This window comes from Spea bombifrons, chromosome 2 (genome assembly GCF_027358695.1).
Source record: "Spea bombifrons isolate aSpeBom1 chromosome 2, aSpeBom1.2.pri, whole genome shotgun sequence".
Taxonomy (NCBI): Eukaryota; Metazoa; Chordata; class Amphibia; order Anura; family Pelobatidae; genus Spea; species Spea bombifrons.
Window position 1 is genome coordinate 143163333 of NC_071088.1, and position 7500 is coordinate 143170832.

General features: G+C 50.5%; 12 non-coding genes and 8 pseudogenes across 12 annotated transcripts; all 20 read right to left on the reverse strand.

The window, feature by feature from the left end:
• Window positions 1–117: 117 nt before the first annotated feature.
• LOC128479157 (5S ribosomal RNA) lies at window positions 118–236 on the reverse strand. The gene has a single exon (XR_008350044.1). It is a non-coding gene; the product is annotated as a 5S ribosomal RNA (ribosomal RNA).
• Window positions 237–449: 213 nt separating this feature from the next.
• Window positions 450–568, reverse strand: LOC128479241 (5S ribosomal RNA). Its single transcript, XR_008350124.1, has one exon. It is a non-coding gene; the product is annotated as a 5S ribosomal RNA (ribosomal RNA).
• Window positions 569–801: 233 nt separating this feature from the next.
• Window positions 802–910, reverse strand: LOC128480212 (uncharacterized; annotated as a pseudogene).
• Window positions 911–1204: 294 nt separating this feature from the next.
• Window positions 1205–1323, reverse strand: LOC128478996 (5S ribosomal RNA). Its single transcript, XR_008349891.1, has one exon. It is a non-coding gene; the product is annotated as a 5S ribosomal RNA (ribosomal RNA).
• Window positions 1324–1577: 254 nt separating this feature from the next.
• On the reverse strand, window positions 1578–1696 carry LOC128479301 (5S ribosomal RNA). The gene has a single exon (XR_008350186.1). It is a non-coding gene; the product is annotated as a 5S ribosomal RNA (ribosomal RNA).
• A 269-nt stretch (window positions 1697–1965) lies between these two features.
• On the reverse strand, window positions 1966–2084 carry LOC128476991 (5S ribosomal RNA). Its single transcript, XR_008347981.1, has one exon. It is a non-coding gene; the product is annotated as a 5S ribosomal RNA (ribosomal RNA).
• A 206-nt stretch (window positions 2085–2290) lies between these two features.
• Window positions 2291–2409, reverse strand: LOC128479594 (uncharacterized; annotated as a pseudogene).
• A 225-nt stretch (window positions 2410–2634) lies between these two features.
• On the reverse strand, window positions 2635–2743 carry LOC128480629 (uncharacterized; annotated as a pseudogene).
• A 332-nt stretch (window positions 2744–3075) lies between these two features.
• Window positions 3076–3194, reverse strand: LOC128477532 (5S ribosomal RNA). The gene has a single exon (XR_008348499.1). It is a non-coding gene; the product is annotated as a 5S ribosomal RNA (ribosomal RNA).
• Window positions 3195–3427: 233 nt separating this feature from the next.
• LOC128476562 (5S ribosomal RNA) lies at window positions 3428–3546 on the reverse strand. Its single transcript, XR_008347569.1, has one exon. It is a non-coding gene; the product is annotated as a 5S ribosomal RNA (ribosomal RNA).
• A 206-nt stretch (window positions 3547–3752) lies between these two features.
• On the reverse strand, window positions 3753–3861 carry LOC128480080 (uncharacterized; annotated as a pseudogene).
• A 336-nt stretch (window positions 3862–4197) lies between these two features.
• On the reverse strand, window positions 4198–4316 carry LOC128479524 (5S ribosomal RNA). Its single transcript, XR_008350394.1, has one exon. It is a non-coding gene; the product is annotated as a 5S ribosomal RNA (ribosomal RNA).
• Window positions 4317–4531: 215 nt separating this feature from the next.
• LOC128480081 (uncharacterized) lies at window positions 4532–4640 on the reverse strand (annotated as a pseudogene).
• A 282-nt stretch (window positions 4641–4922) lies between these two features.
• LOC128477070 (5S ribosomal RNA) lies at window positions 4923–5041 on the reverse strand. The gene has a single exon (XR_008348058.1). It is a non-coding gene; the product is annotated as a 5S ribosomal RNA (ribosomal RNA).
• A 209-nt stretch (window positions 5042–5250) lies between these two features.
• LOC128479200 (5S ribosomal RNA) lies at window positions 5251–5369 on the reverse strand. The gene has a single exon (XR_008350085.1). It is a non-coding gene; the product is annotated as a 5S ribosomal RNA (ribosomal RNA).
• Window positions 5370–5584: 215 nt separating this feature from the next.
• On the reverse strand, window positions 5585–5693 carry LOC128480656 (uncharacterized; annotated as a pseudogene).
• Window positions 5694–5981: 288 nt separating this feature from the next.
• Window positions 5982–6090, reverse strand: LOC128480630 (uncharacterized; annotated as a pseudogene).
• A 351-nt stretch (window positions 6091–6441) lies between these two features.
• LOC128476563 (5S ribosomal RNA) lies at window positions 6442–6560 on the reverse strand. Its single transcript, XR_008347570.1, has one exon. It is a non-coding gene; the product is annotated as a 5S ribosomal RNA (ribosomal RNA).
• Window positions 6561–6779: 219 nt separating this feature from the next.
• Window positions 6780–6888, reverse strand: LOC128479664 (uncharacterized; annotated as a pseudogene).
• Window positions 6889–7133: 245 nt separating this feature from the next.
• LOC128478654 (5S ribosomal RNA) lies at window positions 7134–7252 on the reverse strand. Its single transcript, XR_008349562.1, has one exon. It is a non-coding gene; the product is annotated as a 5S ribosomal RNA (ribosomal RNA).
• Window positions 7253–7500: the final 248 nt, after the last annotated feature.

The window sequence follows — 7500 nt, forward strand, 5'->3', positions numbered from 1 at the left end:
TTATAAGCCCTGGGACTGCACAGAGAAGGTGAGAAGGTTCAAATAAGGGTTTAAAGCTTTGATGATGAGCAAGAAACACATGGCAAAAAGCTCTCCCCGGACTGTGAGAAAAGAAAAAGACTACAACACCTGGTATTCCCAGGCGGTCTCCCATCCAGGTACTAACCAGGCCCAACCCTGCTTAGCTTCCGAGATCAGACGAGATCGGGCGCTTTCGTGGTGGTATGGCCGCAGGTGTGAAAGTTTTTTATTTTACTTCTCTTATTCTGTTGCTGTTGCTGCTGCTGCTGCTGCTGCTGCTGCTGCTGCTGCTTGTCGTCAGACAGAAAGAATTATAAGCCCTGGGACAGGACAGAGAAGGTGAGAAGGTTCAAATAAGGGTTTAAAGCTTTGATGATGAGCAAGAAACACATGGCAAAAAGCTCTCCCCGGACTGTGAGAAAAGAAAAAGCCTACAACACCTGGTATTCCCAGGCGGTCTCCCATCCAGGTACTAACCAGGCCCAACCCTGCTTAGCTTTTGAGATCAGACGAGATCGGGGGCTTTCAGGGAGGTATGGCTGCAGGTGTGAAAGCACTTTATTTTACTTTTCTTATTCTGTTGCTGCTGCTGCTGCTGCTGCTGCTGCTGCTGCTGCTGCTGCTGCTGCTGCTGCTGCTGCTTGTCGTCAGACAAAAAGAATTATAAGCCCTGGGACAGGACAGAGAAGGTGAGAAGGTTCAAATAAGGGTTTAAAGCTTTGATGATGAGCAAGAAACACATGGCAAAAAGCTCTCCCCGGACTGTGAGAAAAAATTAAAAGCCTACAACACCTGGTATTCCCAGGCGGTCTCCCATCCAGGTACTAACCAGGCCCAACCCTGCTTAGCTTCCGAGATCAGGCGCTTTCAGGGTGGTATGGCCACAGGTGTGAAAGTTTTTTATTTTACTTCTCTTATTCTGCTGCTGCTGCTGCTGCTGCTGCTGCTGCTGCTGCTGCTGCTGCTGCTGCTGCTGCTGCTGCTGCTGCTGCTGCTGCTGCTGCTGCTGCTGCTGCTGCTGCTGCTGCTGCTGCTGCTGCTGCTGCTTGTCGTCAGACAGAAAGAATTATAAGCCCTGGGACAGGACAGAGAAGGTGAGAAGGTTCAAATAAGGGTTTAAAGCTTTGATGATGAGCAAGAAACACATGGCAAAAAGCTCTCCCCGGACTGTGAGAAAAGAAAAAGCCTACAACACCTGGTATTCCCAGGCGGTCTCCCATCCAGGTGCTAACCAGGCCCAACCCTGCTTAGCTTCCGAGATCAGACGAGATCGGGCGCTTTCAGGGTGGTATTGCCGCAGGTGTGAATGCTCTTTATTTTACTTTTCTTATTCTGTTGCTGCTGCTGCTGCTGCTGCTGCTGCTGCTGCTGCTGCTGCTGCTGCTGCTGCTGCTGCTGCTGCTGCTGCTGCTGCTGCTTGTCGTCAGACAGAAAGAATTATAAGCCCTGGGACAGGACAGAGAAGGTGAGAAGGTTCAAATAAGGGTTTAAAGCTTTGATGATGAGCAAGAAACACATGGCAAAAAGCTCTCCCCGGACTGTGAGAAAAAATTAAAAGCCTACAACACCTGGTATTCCCAGGCGGTCTCCCATCCAGGTACTAACCAGGCCCAACCCTGCTTAGCTTCCAAGATCAGACGAGCTCGGGCGCTTTCAGGGTGATATGGCCGCAGGTGTGAAAGTTTTTTATTTTACTTCTCTTATTCTGTTGCTGCTGCTGCTGCTGCTGCTGCTGCTGCTGCTGCTGCTGCTGCTGCTGCTGCTGCTGCTGCTGCTGCTGCTGCTGCTGCTGCTGCTGCTGCTGCTTGTCGTCAGACAAAAAGAATTATAAGCCCTGGGACAGGACAGAGAAGGTGAGAAGGTTCAAATAAGGGTTTAAAGCTTTGATGATGAGCAAGAAACACATGGCAAAAAGCTCTCCCCGGACTGTGAGAAAAAATTAAAAGCCTACAACACCTGGTATTCCCAGGCGGTCTCCCATCCAGGTACTAACCAGGCCCATCCCTGCTTAGCTTCCGAGATCAGACGAGATCGGGCGCTTTCAGGGTGGTATGGCCGCAGGTGTGAAAGTTTTTTATTTTACTTCTCTTATTCTGTTGCTGCTGCTGCTGCTGCTGCTGCTGCTGCTGCTTGTCGTCAGACAAAAAGAATTATAAGCCCTGGGACAGGACAGAGAAGGTGAGAAGGTTCAAATAAGGGTTTAAAGCTTTGATGATGAGCAAGAAACACATGGCAAAAAGCTCTCCCCGGACTGTGAGAAAAAATTAAAAGCCTACAAGACCTGGTATACCCAGGGGGTCTCCCATCCAGGTACTAATCAGGCCCAACCCTGCTTAGCTTCCGAGATCAGACGAGATCGGGCGCTTTCAGGGTTGTATGGCCGCAGGTGTGAAAGTTTTTTATTTTACTTCTCTTATTCTGTTGCTGCTGCTGTTGCTGCTGCTGCTGCTGCTGCTGCTGCTGCTGCTGCTGCTGCTTGTCGTCAGACAAAAAGAATTATAAGCCCTGGGACAGGACAGAGAAGGTGAGAAGGTTCAAATAAGGGTTTAAAGCTTTGATGATGAGCAAGAAACACGTGGCAAAAAGCTCTCCCCGGACTGTGAGAAAAGAAAAAGCCTACAACAGCTGGTATTCCCAGGCGGTCTCCCATCGAGGTACTAACCAGGCCCAACCCTGCTTAGCTTCCGAGATCAGGCGCTTTCAGGGTGGTATGGCCGCAGGTGTGAAAGCTCTTTATTTTACTTCTCTTATTCTGCTGCTGCTGCTGCTGCTGCTGCTGCTGCTGCTGCTGCTGCTGCTGCTGCTGCTGCTGCTGCTGCTGCTGCTGCTGCTGCTGCTGCTGCTGCTGCTGCTGCTGCTGCTGCTGCTGCTGCTGCTGCTGCTGCTGCTGCTGCTGCTGCTGCTGCTGCTGCTGCTTGTCGTCAGACAGAAAGAATTATAAGCCCTGGGACAGGACAGAGAAGGTGAGAAGGTTCAAACAAGGGTTTAAAGCTTTAATGATGAGCAAGAAACACATGGCAAAAAGCTCTCCCCGGACTGTGAGAAAAAATTAAAAGCCTACAACACCTGGTATTCCCAGGCGGTCTCCCATCCAGGTACTAACCAGGCCCAACCCTGCTTAGCTTCCGAGATCAGACGAGATCGGACGCTTTCAGGGTGGTATGGCCGCAGGTGTGAAAGTTTTTTATTTTACTTCTCTTATTCTGCTGCTGCTGCTGCTGCTGCTGCTGCTGCTGCTGCTGCTGCTGCTGCTGCTGCTGCTGCTGCTTGTCGTCAGACAAAAAGAATTATAAGCCCTGGGACAGGACAGAGAAGGTGAGAAGGTTCAAATAAGGGTTTAAAGCTTTGATGATGAGCAAGAAACACATGGCAAAAAGCTCTCCCCGGACTGTGAGAAAAAATTAAAAGCCTACAACACCTGGTATTCCCAGGCGGTCTCCCATCCAGGTACTAACCAGGCCCAACCCTGCTTAGCTTCCGAGATCAGACGAGATCGGGCGCTTTCAGGGTGGTATGGCCGCAGGTGTGAAAGTTTTTTATTTTACTTCTCTTATTCTGTTGCTGCTGCTGCTGCTGCTGCTGCTGCTGCTGCTTGTCGTCAGACAAAAAGAATTATAAGCCCTGGGACAGGACAGAGAAGGTGAGAAGGTTCAAATAAGGGTTTAAAGCTTTGATGATGAGCAAGAAACACATGGCAAAAAGCTCTCCCCGGACTGTGAGAAAAAATTAAAAGCCTACAACACCTGGTATTCCCAGGCGGTCTCCCATCCAGGTACTAACCAGGCCCAACCCTGCTTAGCTTCCGAGATCAGGCGCTTTCAGGGTGGTATGGCCGCAGGTGTGAAAGTTTTTTATCTTACTTCTCTTATTCTGCTGCTGCTGCTGCTGCTGCTGCTGCTGCTGCTGCTGCTGCTGCTGCTGCTGCTGCTGCTGCTGCTGCTGCTGCTGCTGCTGCTGCTGCTGCTGCTGCTGCTGCTGCTGCTGCTGCTGCTGCTGCTGCTGCTGCTGCTGCTGCTGCTGCTGCTGCTGCTGCTGCTGCTTGTCGTCAGACAGAAAGAATTATAAGCCCTGGGACTGCACAGAGAAGGTGAGAAGGTTCAAATAAGGGTTTAAAGCTTTGATGATGAGCAAGAAACACATGGCAAAAAGCTCTCCCCGGACTGTGAGAAAAGAAAAAGACTACAACACCTGGTATTCCCAGGCGGTCTCCCATCCAGGTACTAACCAGGCCCAACCCTGCTTAGCTTCCGTGATCAGACGAGATCAGGCGCTTTCATGGTGGTATGGCCGCAGGTGTGAAAGTTTTTTATTTTACTTCTCTTATTCTGTTGCTGCTGCTGCTGCTGCTGCTGCTGCTGCTGCTGCTGCTGCTTGTCGTCAGACAGAAAGAATTATAAGCCCTGGGACAGGACAGAGAAGGTGAGAAGGTTCAAACAAGGGTTTAAAGCTTTGATGATGAGCAAGAAACACATGGCAAAAAGCTCTCCCCGGACTGTGAGAAAAAATTAAAAGCCTACAACACCTGGTATTCCCAGGCGGTCTCCCATCCAGGTACTAACCAGGCCCAACCCTGCTTAGCTTCCGAGATCAGGCGCTTTCAGGGTGGTATGGCCGCAGGTGTGAAAGTTTTTTATTTTACTTCTCTTATTCTGCTGCTGCTGCTGCTGCTGCTGCTGCTGCTGCTGCTGCTGCTGCTGCTGCTGCTGCTGCTGCTGCTGCTGCTGCTGCTGCTGCTGCTGCTGCTGCTGCTGCTGCTGCTGCTGCTTGTCGTCAGACAAAAGGAATTATAAGCCCTGGGACAGGACAGAGAAGGTGAGAAGGTTCAAATAAGGGTTTAAAGCTTTGATGATGAGCAAGAAACACATGGCAAAAAGCTCTCCCCGGACTGTGAGAAAAGAAAAAGCCTACAACACCTGGTATTCCCAGGTGGTCTCCCATCCAGGTACTAACCAGGCCCAACCCTGCTTAGCTTCCGAGATCAGACGAGATCGGGCGCTTTCAGGGTGGTATTGCCGCAGGTGTGAAAGCTCTTTATTTTACTTTTCTTATTCTGTTGCTGCTGCTGCTGCTGCTGCTGCTGCTGCTGCTGCTTGTCGTCAGACAGAAAGAATTATAAGCCCTGGGACAGGACAGAGAAGGTGAGAAGGTTCAAATAAGGGTTTAAAGCTTTGATGATGAGCAAGAAACACATGGCAAAAAGCTCTCCCCGGACTGTGAGAAAAAATTAAAAGCCTACAACACCTGGTATTCCCAGGCGGTCTCCCATCCAGGTACTAACCAGACCCAACCCTGCTTAGCTTCCAAGATCAGACGAGATCGGGCGCTTTCAGGGTGATATGGCCGCAGGTGTGAAAGTTTTTTATTTTACTTCTCTTATTCTGTTGCTGCTGCTGCTGCTGCTGCTGCTGCTGCTGCTGCTGCTGCTTGTCGTCAGACAAAAAGAATTATAAGCCCTGGGACAGGACAGAGAAGGTGAGAAGGTTCAAATAAGGGTTTAAAGCTTTGATGATGAGCAAGAAACACATGGCAAAAAGCTCTCCCCGGACTGTGAGAAAAAATTAAAAGCCTACAACACCTGGTATTCCCAGGCGGTCTCCCATCCAGGTACTAACCAGGCCCAACCCTACTTAGCTTCCGAGATCAGGCGCTTTCAGGGTTGTATGGCCGCAGGTGTGAAAGTTTTTTATTTTACTTCTCTTATTCTGTTGCTGCTGCTGCTGCTGCTGCTGCTGCTGCTGCTGCTGCTGCTGCTGCTGCTGCTGCTGCTGCTGCTGCTGCTGCTGCTGCTGCTGCTGCTGCTGCTGCTGCTGCTGCTGCTGCTGCTTGTCGTCAGACAAAAAGAATTATAAGCCCTGGGACAGGACAGAGAAGGTGAGAAGGTTCAAATAAGGGTTTAAAGCTTTGATGATGAGCAAGAAACACATGGCAAAAAGCTCTCCCCGGACTGTGAGAAAAGAAAAAGCCTACAACAGCTGGTATTCCCAGGCGGTCTCCCATCGAGGTACTAACCAGGCCCAACCCTGCTTAGCTTCCGAGATCAGGCGCTTTCAGGGTGGTATGGCCGCAGGTGTGAAAGCTCTTTATTTTACTTCTCTTATTCTGCTGCTGCTGCTGCTGCTGCTGCTGCTGCTGCTGCTGCTGCTGCTGCTGCTGCTGCTGCTGCTGCTGCTGCTGCTGCTGCTGCTGCTGCTGCTGCTGCTGCTGCTGCTGCTGCTGCTGCTGCTGCTGCTGCTGCTGCTGCTGCTGCTGCTGCTGCTGCTGCTGCTGCTGCTGCTGCTGCTGCTTGTCGTCAGACAGAAAGAATTATAAGCCCTGGGACAGGACAGAGAAGGTGAGAAGGTTCAAATAAGGGTTTAAAGCTTTGATGATGAGCAAGAAACACATGGCAAAAAGCTCTCCCCGGACTGTGAGAAAAGAAAAAGCCTACAACACCTGGTATTCCCAGGCGGTCTCCCATCCAGGTACTAACCAGGCCCAACCCTGCTTAGCTTCCGAGATCAGACGAGATCGGGCGCTTTCAGGGTGGTATGGCCGCAGGTGTGAAAGTTTTTTATTTTACTTCTCTTATTCTGTTGCTGTTGCTGCTGCTGCTGCTGCTGCTGCTGCTGCTGCTGCTGCTGCTTGTCGTCAGACAGAAAGAATTATAAGCCCTGGGACAGGACAGAGAAGGTGAGAAGGTTCAAATAAGGGTTTAAAGCTTTGATGATGAGCAAGAAACACATGGCAAAAAGCTCTCCCCGGACTGTGAGAAAAGAAAAAGCCTACAACACCTGGTATTCCCAGGCGGTCTCCCATCCAGGTACTAACCAGGCCCAACCCTGCTTAGCTTCCGAGTTCAGGCGCTTTCAGGGTGGTATGGCCGCAGGTGTGAAAGCTCTTTATTTTACTTTTCTTATTCTGTTGCTGCTGCTGCTGCTGCTGCTGTTGCTGCTGCTGCTGCTGCTGCTGCTGCTGCTGCTGCTGCTGCTGCTGCTTGTCGTCAGACAGAAAGAATTATAAGCCCTGGGACAGGACAGAGAAGGTGAGAAGGTTCAAATAAGGGTTTAAAGCTTTGATGATGAGCAAGAAACACATGGCAAAAAGCTCTCCCCGGACTGTGAGAAAAAATTAAAAGCCTACAACACCTGGTATTCCCAGGCGGTCTCCCATCCAGGTACTAACCAGGCCCAACCCTGCTTAGCTTCCAAGATCAGACGAGATCGGGCGCTTTCAGGGTGATATGGCCGCAGGTGTGAAAGTTTTTTATTTTACTTCTCTTATTCTGTTGCTGCTGCTGCTGCTGCTGCTGCTGCTGCTGCTGCTGCTGCTGCTGCTGCTGCTGCTGCTGCTGCTGCTGCTGCTGCTGCTTGTCGTCAGACAGAAAGAATTATAAGCCCTGGGACAGGACAGAGAAGGTGAGAAGGTTCAAACAAGGGTTTAAAGCTTTGATGATGAGCAAGAAACACATGGCAAAAAGCTCTCCCCGGACTGTGAGAAAAA